Source organism: Xiphophorus hellerii, chromosome 1 (assembly GCF_003331165.1).
Source record: "Xiphophorus hellerii strain 12219 chromosome 1, Xiphophorus_hellerii-4.1, whole genome shotgun sequence".
Lineage (NCBI taxonomy): Eukaryota > Metazoa > Chordata > Actinopteri > Cyprinodontiformes > Poeciliidae > Xiphophorus > Xiphophorus hellerii.
Window position 1 is genome coordinate 1,031,646 of NC_045672.1, and position 15,169 is coordinate 1,046,814.

Genomic DNA, 15,169 nt, shown 5'->3' on the forward strand with positions numbered 1-15,169 from the left:
CCCTGGTGGTAGTAACAACCTTTTCAGCAGGTCAATGTTCTTCTAATGAGCCATCATTTGATCCAGGTGCGTTAAACCAGGGAGAGAACTAAAACATGCAGGATGCGGGCCCTCAAGGACCCACTTTGGACACCACTGCTGTAGGGCAACAAGTATAAACACACAACAACATTTTGTTAGGATGGCTTAGTCAAAGTCAAGAGCTAAATTCAGTTGAGAATCTGTATTAATACTTGAAAATCCATCCAGTTTGACTGATGTCAAGCTAATTACAAAGACAAATAGCCAAAGATGTCAGTGTGTAAATGTGCATGTTGTTGATCCATCACATCAAAACCAGTAAAGTCTATTAAGTTCATGGTTGTAATGTGTAGATTTGTTAAAGTTTCAAAAGTTTGAATAACTTCTGCAATGCATTGTGGGTACAGGAGGCTCACACACTTGAATGAAATTCATTAAGTATCCACATACTGGTTTTCCTGACTTGACCCCACGTCTACAGGAACGATGTACATGCGGCCATTATCTGCAGAAGGAGCTGCCAGAGCATGAGGGCCTCTTTTGCCCAACTGACTTTCATTTACAAAGTGGAGATTGTGTGGGGAAATGAGATAGCACCGCAGCAGACAGTGGGCTACATTACCCAGAGCAGGGCACATATCCGGTTTTCTCTTTTCCCCTTTATCAGCGGCTTTTCCTCACATTGTTCATCAGCCCATGAGACAGGTGGTTGGGGTGGGGGTGGGCAGTGTGTGTGCGTGTGTGTGGGGGGGGGGGTGGAGGGTAGGGAGTTGTGTTGGTCTCTTGGGATCAATTAGTCATTTGCAGGAAGTTGTGGAGCAGAGAGGGAGCTGGGAGACAAAAGCTGCTGCCACGTTAGCATTGCATGGAGGTGATAAAGTGACACAGTGTTTCTTCCAGGCCATTAACGTGACAAGCACTGACTGTCCACGGAAGGTGGACCTGACAGTGGAGTGATGCCGCAGCAGAGAGCATAGCTCTCACAGCAGAACGGCCTTCTTTTTTTTGACACACTTTCTCCAGTTTTGAGCATCTCAACCCTCCATGCCCTCTTTGCCAGCTGATTTCTTTCACTCTCCATCTCAGTGCTTTCCCAAGGAGCAACTTTTATTCTCCCTTTCTTTGTCTATCCCCCCTCATCACTTTTGTAAAAAGCTGCCTCTATTTAAAGTTGCAAACTCCTCCACACACTCATCCAAATTTCTCCTTTCTTCTTTAGCTGGCTGCTCTTTTTTCACTGTACCTCGAATCGTCTCATCCTTTTTTCTCAGTATCACCCATCTCAAATCTATCAAACCCAGCTACTTTCCTAAGAAGCTTGTGTGCACCTCCTTTCACTCAAACTGGACACAGGCTGAGCTGTATGGATATTTACATCAAGCCCCTGTGAGGAATTATGATTCTTTGGAGAACTCTACATCAAGGTAAGAGTTTACAACCCACAGCATTATATGAACTGCAGGAATAATGTGAGATCGCGTTTTCAGAGGTGCGCTTTGAGAATAATTTATCTTTATGAACAAAGAGTTATGTGGGGCGTTTACATCTCAACATGCTGCCCAGCGCCCGGCTCTGTCTGCGCTGATAAATTCATGTATGTGTTCCCAGTTGGCTGGTGTGTTAGTGGTGAACGAACCAGTGCTAACCTCATCATGCAGGTTCACCCCGGTGAGGAGCTTTAGCGCTCGCCTTGTATTCACGCTGATTTTATATTATTTTATTATTATTTTTAGCATTATTTTTCCAGTTACACGATGCATCAAACCATATCAAATGCTTTGTCCACTTAATCAGCCTGTTAATGCACACAGCCACATGGATATCTGAAAATCTCGTCCCATTAACTCCAGCAACCAGAACAGCTTCAGTGACTCTTGTTAAAAACTCAATAGACACGAAATGGAAGAGCTACTAAAGCCACATTAGCAGCATTAATTTAAATCTCCCGTTTGTTCCACATCTCTGCGCAGTGCAGAGGATTTAACTCATCATGCAGGGTCGGTCCAAGGCTGTATGAGGCCTCGAGCAGACTTTGACTTAGGGGCCCCTCTTGCTGCTAAAACATCAGCACCTCTAACAGCTTCTGTGTTAGATTTAGTTAGGCCCCCCAGGGCTTTAGCCCTGGGGGGCCTTACGGAGCCGCTGGCTTAATTTGAATTAAACAGAAGTGCAAATAATTAATATTCATTTTAATTGGCTTTTTTGATTTGTTGTTTTTAAGACTAGTTCAGAGTTGAGATAGCATTTCACTGGCGATGTCTTCCAGTAACATATAATTACCCAGTAATATTTCTACATTTTCTGTCTACTTAACATCTTTTAATACAAAAACATGGTGGACTGCTGGTGGACCGCCTCGGTGCCCTGACCACCAGGCTTAACAAGTTTTCAGGGGGAAACCCTGAGTTGGCAAGGTGTCGAGCTGTAAATGGATGATTCTATGGTCAAACCTGGAGGTCCAAACCTTTTTGTCAACTGTGGCAGAGGAGCACATTGCAGCGTCAACTGGATGGGGCAAACCGCAATGGACAATTATGTTGAGATTTTGGAGAAAGTGGACACACAAAGATACATGCACAGAAGGACATCATTGGACTGGTGGCCACAGCTCCTGCACTCACGTTCCTGCCCATATCCATGGCCACATAGTGAGGAACACACTGCCAATGGAGACAAAGCCAACTTGACTAGAATCAAAACAGACATTAACCGGCTAGAGGTGACTCAGAAGTGGAGAAGTGGCTTAACAGAGTAGCACTGGGATGTAGAGGGACATCCCAGTGCACATCCCTCCACATCCCAATGCTACTCTGTGCTGCATTCACATTATGGATGCACAGCTGACAAATCTGGATCAGAATCTCTGAGTTTCCAACACCTCGTTGAACCTTGTAGAAAACAGTTTGAATCAATTTCTTTACTTTTTAATAAATAGCAAACATAATTTTTTTTTATCTCAATTTCATGTTTGAATTCTGCGATTGGAGTTAAAACATTTGTAACACTAACCTGTATGTTGTTCCTTTAAAATCACAAACCTTCATGTATTTGAGTGGATCTGAATGTAAAGGATCAACACAAATTAGCACCAAGCTGTGAAGTGGAAGAAGCAGGATACATGGTTTGCAACTTTTTAGACGAAAAGTCCAAAAATGTGGATCTCAGAGTAAATGCAGGAGCTAGAACTCTTTGTTCTCTAATGTTCTCTCAGAGATTTGTTAGAGAACATTGGAGAACAAACAGTATTGTGAGGAACCAGGAACACAGCAGGGAGAAAGTTTTGTTCATGCACTGTTCAAATGGAAAAAGTAGGGTGCTTCTACAAAGACTATCTTTTAGAGAGAATGCATGTTTAAGGGACATTTATTTCTCACTTACGGCCAGAAGAATGTGATCTAACTAGCATTAATGTCGAATGATATGCATTCATGTCTTTCAGCTAAGCCTTTATCCTTCCGTGGTTAAAAAAAACAGAACACCCCCACAGTGCTGCTACTGTAGCATACTTAATAAGTCCTTTACATTTTATCATGTGTAAAGAAATGTCAAAGTTTTAGAAATGTCAAAGTCCTCTCAGTGCTGAGTTTGACATGTTAAAATGCTTTAGATAAAAACAAGTTGATATATCAGGAAGAGTCTTGAACACTGAGTCATTTTCTATCTTTTGTGCTTGACTATAATTTTGTCCCTGAAGATAAAAATAAAAATGTAAAATGTTCCCTATGTTTGTTTCATCAATGTGAGTGTGAAATGTCTCCGGATGGTGAGTAAACATGCATGCATGGACAAGCTTTATTTGTTCTGGCCCATCACGCGCTCATTCCCAATTGGGGAAATTGGTTGAACAGGGGCCGAATCTTGCAACTCGTTAATTCTGCTTGGCGTGTTCACTTCGGTGGATAAAACCACTGTTATTTCTGCTTTTATGGGACGTTGTTGGTGCAGAACTGCTTTCTGCCTGCGGCACTGGTTTTTACAATGTGTGAAGTGAAGGACGATGGAGTGACACGTGCACGCTGAGCCCCCCCCCCCCCCCCCCCCTCCACCTTTCCTGTCTCTTCTAATCAGCCTTGTTTCTGAAACTTGTCCACTCCAGAGTTTGACCTCACCACATTCAGCCCAAAACATAAACTGATCTGTGCCGCTCCAAATTTTACAGAGTTTCTGTTACATTTTAAAGATTTGGCAGTGGTGGTTTACCTTAAAGTCAATTTGATTAATCGTTGACTCGCAGAAAGGAGTAGGCGCATTTCCCATGTTTGCTTTGGTTTTCTTATAGCATGTGTTTATTTAAATGCTAAATAAACTGAGTAGCGGTGAGAGTGAATGCTTGTTTGTCTCATCTGTCTCTATGTCAGTATTTCTCAATTATTTTCTGTCATGCCCCCCTTAGGGATCATAATTTTTTTCACGCCTCCCCAGTGCCCTGTGAATCTGTTCATATTTCATAATTTATCTGTACAAACCACTGGCTCCAGCATTGTATGACCGTATTATCAAAACTGTTGTTTTATTGTTCTAAGTCTCAAAATAATTTCTAAAATCAGTTTAACAAGTGAATCAATCACATTTAATCAAGTCTAACTCCAACCCCCGACGTATGTGGCAAGGCCTTCAGATTCTCACAGACTACAAGAACCCCAATACCACCCCCGCTTCTACTGATGTCTCCTTCCTCAACGAACTTAACAACTTCTATGCTCGTTTTGAGAGAGGGAATACCACAACTGCAACCAAAGCAGCTACCACCCCAGGCCAACAGCCACTGACTTTCCTCCCCACTGACGTAGGAGCGGCTCTGAGCAGGATTAAATCCCACAAGGCTGCGGGTCCTGATGGCATACCTGGACGTGTCCTCAGAACGTGCTCTGGGGAGCTGGCAGGAGTGCTGACGGACATCTTCAACCTGTCCCTGGCCCGCGCTGTGGTACCGACCTGCTTCAAGTCTACCTCCATCGTCCCAATCCCCAAGAATCCCAACCCAACCAGACTCAATGACTACCGCCCGGTAGCCCTTACCCCCATCATTACCAAGTGCTTGGAGCGGCTGGTCCTAGCACACCTCAGATCCTGTCTCCCCCCCACACTAGACCCCCACCAATTTGCATACAGGCAGAACAGGAGCACAGAGGATGCAGTCTCTATAGCGCTGCACTCTGTCCTTTCTCACCTGGACAGTAAGAACACTTACGCCAGACTGCTGTTCTTAGATTTTAGTACAGCATTCAACACTGTCATCCCATCACAACTCATTACCAAACTCACAGACCTCGGAATCAGTCCACTCATGTGTAACTGGTTGCTCGACTTCCTGACCAGTCGACCTCAACATGTCCGGCTGGACAACCACTTCTCATCCACCATCATCATAAACACCGGAGTGCCACAAGGCTGTGTGATGAGTCCCTTCCTCTACTCCCTCTTCATCTACGACTGCAGACCTGTCCATGGCTCTAACGCCATCATCAAGTTTGCAGACGACACCACGGTGATCGGCCTCATCAGAGATAATGACGAGGCCGCTTACAGGGAGGAGGTAGACCGTCTGGCTGAGTGGTGCGACAAAAACAACCTGCAGCTGAACACCGAGAAGACCAAGGAGCTTATTGTGGACTTCAGGAGGAACGCTGACCTACATCCACCCATCCACATTAAGGGGACAGTGGTGGAGCGTGTGGACACCTTTAAGTTCCTGGGAGTCCACATCTCCGAGGACCTGACTTGGACGACCAGCTGCTCCAAACTCATTAAGAAGGCGCATCAGCGCCTCTTCTTCATGAGGACCCTGAGGAAGAACCACCTGTCCTCAGAGATCCTCACGAACTTCTACCGCTGCACCATTGAGAGCATCCTCACCAACTGTATTACATCTTGGTACGGGAACTGCTCTGTCTCCGACCGGCAGGCGCTGCAGAGGGTGGTGAAAACTGCCCAGTATGTCGCCGGGGCACCGCTCCCTGCCATCAAGGACATCTACAGGAAGCGGTGTTTGAAAAGGGCCGGGAAATTCACGAAGGACTCCACTCACCCAGCACACACACTCTTTTCCCTCCTGCCCTCTGGGAGGCGTTACAGAAGCCTACGGACCAGAACCACCAGGCACTGGAACAGCTTCTTTCCCACAGCTGTCACGCTTTTGAACGCCTCCTGACATAAAACATAAACTATAAGGACTGTACTCCCCTATCCTCTCATACAACAATAACACATGGACTATCCTCACACACACACATCAAGGACTGTTTTCTTCACACACACATAAATTTTAAATTTTATCTGCCATTATTTATCTTGTATTATATTATATACATATATAATCCATTTCCTAACATTCTTGTATATTCTGTATATTCTGTATAATCTGTGCATACAGCTCCCATATTTATATTTATATTTATACACAATATCTATATCTCTTTGCTATAACCCCTTATAGTCCATACATACATAGTCTTGTACATCTGTAAATAAATATTTATATCTTGTAGAGCACTTCTGGATAGATGCTTGTACTTGTGACAATAAAGTTGAATTCTATTCTATTCTATTAAAAAAAAAAGACTACTCAGTTTGAAAGAGAACAAGTGCAATCGATTCACTGGGATGTGCATTTAACATTTATTGTGGAAAAAATTGCAGCATATTGCATATTGCTTTCAGCTTGTCAGATGAGAAGAGATGAAAAGTGCTTAACATTTTGCATCAACAATAAAAAGATAGGTTTCGTCTATTTCCTGGCCTTTTTCTGTGAGCTACAGTTACTTGCTTATGATGGAGTATAAGGGCCTTGCTCTGAGTTTTTGATTTGTATTTTAAATACAAGTAAAGTTGGACGAGAATAAAGTCGTAATTTTATGTTGACTTTTCACCATACTGCTCTAAATTGCGGAATACTAATTTTGTAAGGTTATAGTTAGTATTGGTTTAACAAATGAGTGAATACCAAATGTTTTAGCACATCAGAAGCAAATTTTCAGCCCCAGGACTTTGAAACGATTTGAAATAAACAACTTTTTATTTAACAGAAAGAACCGGACTTGCTGTGCGGATCATGTTACACATCACTCTATTGAAGCGTTTTAATTTAATGACTTTCTTCCGGCAATATTACGTCTTTATGCCAATATAACTATTCCTTTACGACTTGGTTCTTGTAGTATTATGACTGTATTATTGTATTTGAAAATAAACATTTCTTAGCCTGGCCATAAAACTCCATCATACTTGTATTACTGACCTCTGCTGCCGTTTTTCTTTTCACTGTCAAACTCCATCTCTGTCATGGTTTGTGGTGTAGTTGGTGAGGATAGACGCGGTGGACCCAGGTTGTAGAGTAAGTGATGGTTTAATGATGAAATTACACAAAACTCTAGGCAGCACAGGTGAGCAGAGGCAAGGAACTTAGACGCTGGTAGCAACTGGTAAACAGGGCAAAGACAATGACATGTGACACGACAGAATAGATGGAAAAGACAAGGACCCAACAAGGAGCAGGGAACACAGGTCAGATTAAATGAGTATGCATACAGTATAACCAGCCTTGACCAGTACATGACCAATGATCAGCCACCATTTTAAGGTCCAATCACAAAATGCCTCTGAGATGTATACGTCTCTGTGACTGGTGTGGCTTCTCAGTCATCCAGGACTTCCCAATCCTAAGAGCTTAACTGGATTTCTCTTGTTTCCTGAACACATTTCGCCTCTTAACTAAATACTTCATCAGTTCTGGATATGACTAGAAGCAACAGGATCATAAGTTGTACTTGGAACAATCACACTAAGTCTCTAATGGGATCATCAAGACCCTAGACTCTGTTCAGCTCAATGTTTGGATCATTGTTGCTTGGCGATCCAAACACGTCCATAACGATCATGTGACTTATTCAACTCGCATGACAAGGCATTGATATGAGATAATGTCAAGGGTAAAGTTCTCATATTGAAGTGTTTTAAAACACACGATTGGATTATAATTTGTTTTCCAGTTCAACAAAAAATGCAATATTTTCATAAAGCAAGAAGAGTAGTTTGATTTTAGTAGAAAATGGATCTGTAAACCACTGCAGATCCAAACATGATCAGGATATGGTTTACAGTTTTGCATTGTTTGTTGTGTTTAGCCAAAATGAAGTAATGTGAGTGCCTAAGTCTCCTTTTCTGTGATGCTACATCCTGTCCTTTGGACGCATGTTTTTTTCTTAATCATTTACACAAACGTTTCCATGTGTACACAGTCTAAAATAAAAGCACAAATGTCATTAAAGAAGGATGAAAACTTTGTTTTGCAAAAAACATGTTCCATTTTAAAAAGTGTTTTGACTGTGAATTAAAATTTTTTCCCTGAAATGTTTTCAAAGGTGTCCATCTGCCAAATTTCTACCTTTCATCAAAAGCTGGCCTGGAAAAAATTGCTTCTGGATTTTGTGAAGAAAGAATACCCAGTAAAAGTCAATGCACACACTGGGAGAACTCCATTTAAGCAAATGTATCAGTAACCTCATAGCATAAGTCATATTTTGGCCAAATTGAGATATTCTTACACTACTACATCATCCTGATTGCCCATGTCCTGAGCCTATCAGAACATGTGTTACAGTACAAAAAAATCCATATTTTTTCTATATTTTAATTCATGTTTTTCCTGTTTTCCAAAAACATTAACATATGACTTAGGCAATTATGTTATGAAGCTAATGATATGCATATGAAATCTGCCAAAATGGTGGCAGAAATCGGCATCTACCTGTACAACATCAGAGCAGAATTATCCAGAGTTTCTAAAGGTAGACTGTGAAACCTGCATGGCAGTGCTGTTTCACTGTTGTGTAATAACGAGCTTCTTGCTGTCTGCATTATAAGAAAGACAGCGGTCATATTTTAGTATGAACTTGATGGAAAACCAATGGGACCATCTTATAAACTCTTTTTTAAATATGTTAAACAGCATGAAAAAATAAAGCATGAAGGGCTTATTCTCCGCTGCACAGTGGCGCAGTTGGTAGCGCTGTTGCCTTGCAGCAAGAAGGTCCTGGGTTCGATTCCCGGCCCGGGTCTTTCTGCATGGAGTTTGCATGTTCTCCCTGTGCATGTTCTCCCTGTCCCTCTTTGTGTTGCCCTGCGACAGACTGGCGACCTGTCCAGGGTGAACCCCGCCTCTCGCCCGGAACCAGCAACCCTCCCGACCCCATTAGGGACAAAGGGTGAACAGAAAATGGATGGATGGATGGATGGGCTTATTCTCCATGAACTGAGCCTTTAATGAGCTCCTCTCACTGTAGCCATGTTGTGTCTTGAGGTGATAATGTCAAGCTGCTGTGCTGCAGTAGAAATGAGCTCAGACTGCGGGATGCCCGCACACTTCCTGACACTTTCTCCTCTAACTGGTCCACAGGGTCACCGCAGCCCAGTAAGCCGCTTACAGCCGTGGCAGTCTGTCCAGGAAAACAACTTCCTGTTTGTATTATTAAACTTCAGAAGACTTCCTGCTCCACACTGGAACAAAAGCTGCACACAACACTCGCAGCTAATTTGTTTGCTAGCCTCTTCTCACCATTACACACACACTGTTCACTGTGTCTCCTCTGCCCCTTTACACCGCCCTGACAGCTTTGTCACAAAGATGAATCCATCGTCAGCACAGCAGCCAAAACAAGTAATTTGATTGCCTGAACCACAAATTAAGTTAGTGTGATTCAATTTTCGATTTGGGCTTCTCCTGCAGCCATACATCAAGTGAGACATATTTCATTACACTGCAAAACCACAGAGGGAGGGAGTGGCGGCGGTCTCCCTCCGTAAGAAGACATCGTGGCAGCATTATGGCATTTACTCAATACCGCTGCAGGTCCGGTTAGGATGGTGTTGGACTCGGTGCCAGTCTCTGGGCTTGTTAGCCACGGGACAAACGCTGCCACATGTAAAAACAGCTGACATATGCATCTAGTTGGGACAGCTGTCAATGTGTCAATGTGCAGGAAGGAAGGTCGGGCTGAACAAGGAATCACAGGAAAATGGATCAGAGCCCAGAGTTTCCTGAACATTTGTACCTTTATCTTCCTCATCACACAACCACACATTTCTGGATATTCTATTTGAATTTTCCATGATGGCGCACCAACAAACTCACTCAGTGTCATGTCCCGGCTGGTATTAGCTGATTTACTCATTTTACATTTCCACTGGTATTTGCACATGCTATGTTTGCATCATTTTATTTTTCTCATATTGTAAATAAACTTTTGTTTTTAATGCACAAATATAAATGCACATTTCTCTCCATATACATATGTATGGATGTATGGATGGATGGATGGATGGATGGATGTGGCAGGAAGAAGGTGGATTTCAGATGACTTAGCACTGACGTCACCCAATGCAGATGAAGGGCAGGAAGTAAATGCAGCACATTTATTTCTATTGATCCAGCATCAAAATGCCTAAAGTCTGAGTCGTGTATGGTTGTTCCAACCGCTCTAATAGAGAGAAAGATAAACGTTATTTTTGTGTTTCGAAGGTAGTTGGTCATAAGGGAGGTAATTTTGAAAAACTTACCAAAAAAGAAGAGAAAAGTGGATCAACAATCTACAGCTAAAAACAGGTGTGAAAACTAACAATGCCAGAGCTTGCAGCAACCAGCTTCTAACGGGTAATGATGGCATTGTTTAAATTGTATTTCCAGATATTTTATTGGAATAGATATTCATTCATATGTAAGGCAAGATGTATTATTTTTACGCCCTAGCTTGGTTGTCCTCGGAGTGCTAATGTTGTTCGCAGCTAACTCAGTGCTGAGTTCTGGACAGAAAATATAATGTTTATTCTAATGCCAATAAAAAAAAGCTGAATAAATTAAATATTACCTACACAGCCATACAGTCACAGTGAGCTGTGGCTATTTCCCCACATGGTTCGTGTCTGGACACAAACTATATTCATGGCCAGACACGAACATGGGGTTTCTGTAGATTGCTGCAAATGGTTGAGCTACTGTACATTAGACTTGAATCCAGCATCTTACAACAACTCAACATTAATATACAACTCCAGGATGAATTTGGTTTTACAGAAGATAAATACATTTTTACCAGGAGATCCAGGCTCATAGAAAGAACATGGGTTAGTTTGTTGTTAGCGATAGCATTGTTATCATAGACTAATGATAACCTTTTTTGGGCCAGCGCCCCCTATCCATCATCCAGGCCCCTCAACCCCCGTCAAAGAATTTGTAGGCTACTTTGCACTGAATGTTATTTTATTATTAATATTACTATCGCTATTGTTGTTGTTTTAATTTTTATGGTTGTTTTGGTATTTATCATCAAAAGTAATTTCCCAGAGAACAAAAAAGCCATGGGAATAAAAATAATTTCTACAGACATTCAAGTTAAAATTGGTAAGCCTAACAGCAGCCAATCAGAGTGGAAAAAATATTCTTGTTCTGTGCCATTCTCTGATGTTAACTGTTAAATATTGTACAAAATGACCAGATAAAAGATGTACAACAATACAAGCTTAAACTTTGAACTATTTGCAAAAGACAGTGCTCTGGAACATTGAAACATGGATAGAACTGTAACTATATCAATCAGGACTCTTCTTTTCTTCAGTGTTTCTGTGAGTTTCTGGCGGTGCAGCTCTGTGCTGCCTTCAGGAGAATGGGACATCAGAGTATTATCCATAAAATTTCACCCACATGGCATTTACTTTGTAAACCAGTTCTTCAGCAGAAAAGTAAAAGTTCCAGATCCTTTTAAGGCCATACAAATATGGGACAGAAACGTGGATTGTATCTTTATATAGACCTGTCTAGTGTTGCGTTTCTCAACGGGGGTAGTACCATGACCTACCGCGGCCACCAGGGGGCTCCCAAGAGCAATTTATTTTTCTTTTTGTCCTTAAAATAAACATTTTATATATATTATTGTAAAAACAAATCACTACCTGTTGAAAATGTGTATTTTTGTTATTATAATGACACAGAAATAATATTTTTTTTAAAATAAATAAATAAATCAGCAGCGTAGGGTCCCAGGCTTAGTTTGCTTATGCCTTGGGCCGGCCCTGGCCGGGATTGAGTTACTGCTTATCCGACAGTTGAGGGAGACCTGAGTCTGGGACACGTCCCCTATATGAACAAGGAGCAGATGCTTTCGCTCAGTACTGGATTGTATATCTAATTGTGCTGTGCCAGCTGAGCACCAGGACTTTTTTACAGTATATCTATCTATCTATCTATCTATCTATCTATCTATCTATCTATCTATCTATCTATCTATCTATCTATCTATCTATCTATCTATCTATCTATCTATCTATCTATCTATCTATCTATATATATATATATATATTATTGCCTATATTTTAATAGCAGTTTGTCTTTTATTTCTGTATCCCTTTTTTATCTCTGAGCACCAAAGATGGTGTGTTTGGGCTTGGATGAGGACATCCTTTTTTGGTGTGAGTGACTGTGCAGTGATCAACACAAATAGGTGAAGAGAAACCCAACGAGTGAGTGTGACTTCACAGGTGTTTGTAGAGATTTCTTTGTTTTGGAGTCTTCCATCCAGGTCCTGGCCATACCTACCGGTAAGCCTCAGGATTTATTTTGTAATTTTATTTATTTTTTTTGTTCACATACAGGTATTTTACTGCTGTGATAATAAACTACCATTATTATCTTGAAACCATGTCTCTGGCTTATTGCAAAACAGACCTGTGTCCTTTATTGTTATTTCCTGGGTGTAAGCCCCAGGTGGCGCTGTTGGCAACAAACAAATTTAACTGCACAGTTAAACCACTGAATGCCACACTTGGCGTTCTTGTTGGCAAGATTTTTTGCAATTTCAAGCAGAGACTGTGTTTCAAGTTTTTTAGTTAATGTCTAAAAATTTCTGTTTTTAAATTTTTATTGTGTTTCTTTTCAGGCAAAGCAGCAGCTGGTTAATTGGTGGAATTTTAAAATTTTGGTTAGATTTTTTTTCCTACTATTTTGGACTGGTATTATTGTAGCACACCTTCACGGGCCAGGGTTCAGTTATGGAGGCAGAAATGCAGGACCTGAAAAGCTTAATTGTTCAGTGGAGAGCTGAAAATGAGAAGCTGCGCCAGGAATAGGCGGCAGCTATTCCTGGGCCTAGTGCTGCTTAACCTGCACCTGGGTCACCTTCTGATGCAAGCCCCTCTGTAATGGAGAGGTTTGTTTTTGTGCCACGTGATAGAAGAGGGAGGCATTGGGTTAACTGAGTGGCTTGAGGAAGTATAGGCCTGCATGAGAGTACGTCATTTGTCCACAGCTGATCAGGCTTTCTTTTTATTTGATCATTTAGAGGGGGAGGCACGCGATGAAATAAAGCAGGGGTCGGGAACGTATGGCTCGCGAGCCAGGTGTGGCTCTTTTGATGATTGCATCTGGCTCGCAGATAAAACATAAAATATTTAATTTGGATGGATTAAAACAAGTTTTTATCCATCCATCGATTTTCAACCGCTCATGTCCTGTTCGGGCTTGCTATTGGCTGCAGGAGCAGTCCATTATTTTAATTGGATGATAATAGCCTACGTTGGCTGTTGCTGGGTAAACAGGTAAATGCCCCCTTTTGAATCAGTCTGCTCGGGCATTAGCTCGAAGCTAACCCTTCAACGAAGAAGATGGCGAAAAGAAAAAAAGACGAGGAGTATCGTACATTTCAGGACGAATGGACCGAAGAATTTGCCTTTGTGGAGAGAGCAGGTTCTGCGGTGTGTCTAATTTGCAATGACAAAATTGCGTCGATGAAACGGTCGAATGTAAAGCGGCACTTCGACACACGCCATGCTACCTTTGCGTCAAAATACCCGGCGGGAGACAGCAGAAAGAAAGCGTGCCAAGAGCTACTGAGCAGTACCATGTTTGGATCTACGTATGCATGTGAGCAGTCATTCTCACATCTTAACAACATCAAGTCCAACCTACGATCACGTTTAACGGATGAAAGCCTCAACGCTTGCATGAAGCTTAACCTTACCAAGTACCAACCAGACTACAAAGCCATCAGCAAATTCATGCAGCACCAGAAGTCGCATTAATGGTGAGTATTATAACATTATTTAAAAGAATAAATTCAGAGGCTTATTATACTCACATTTAGTTGAATTCAGTCTTAAAATATATTATATGGCTCTCACTGAAATAAATTTCCAAATATTTTGCTTTCATGGCTCTCTGAGTCAAAAAGTTTCCTGACCGCTGAAATAAAGTTTCGAAAAGGGATTGGAGCTCTTGTTTGCCACATGTTTTGTATGGTTATAGCACTTTTTGAGAATAAATAATTCTGTGTTTTTCTTCTATCTCTGTTAGCTAGTTGCTAAGCTAAAGCTAAAAGGAATGACATGTTAGGAAATGCCCTCAAAGCTAAGATTACAGGATACTAGGAGCTAGGTAACACCCTCTTTGGGGCGTAACTTAGGTAGAGGCTAAACAAACGAGATCACAACTAGGCCTGTCACAATAACAAATTTTGCTGAGCGAGTGCCTCAAAAATTATTGCGATACCGACTTGTTATTATCTTTGTAATTGTGACACATTTAAAATTTCCCCATATTTTTTCATTACTCATAAATTACACAGGTAGCTACTGAGTCAAACTGCTGTGATCCAAGTTTTAAACATCTCTTCTATGGCCTTTTTCAACGTTCCATGATAAAAAATTATCCTAAGTCTTGAACTATGTCTCAGGATCACAAATGTCTGAGTCAACGAGAAAATAAGTTTGAAACAGTTCTCACCCAATGGAGGACATCAGTAAGGTCCTTATGGATCCAGGCGGTCAGCAGCCATGGGGACGAGACCTCAGATTCCCCTCACTGGAGGTGGACTGAAGACAAACTCCTCAGGCCGATCTCCTGTCGCCTTCGACCTCCTGACACGATGAATCCCACTTATGACACCAAAATGTTGTAGAATTTTTTTTTATCAGAGAATGAGAATCTGTTTAAATAATAAGAGAAAGATTAATCTTTGTCTTTGTTTCTATTCGAAGGCAAAAGTGTTCAAAGTCCCATCTCACTGAACACAGTCAGTAGAAGAACCCCGAACAACACACATCACATGATTATATAGTCATAGCAAAACAGAACACACCCAAAGTCTGAACTTATCTCCGTTAC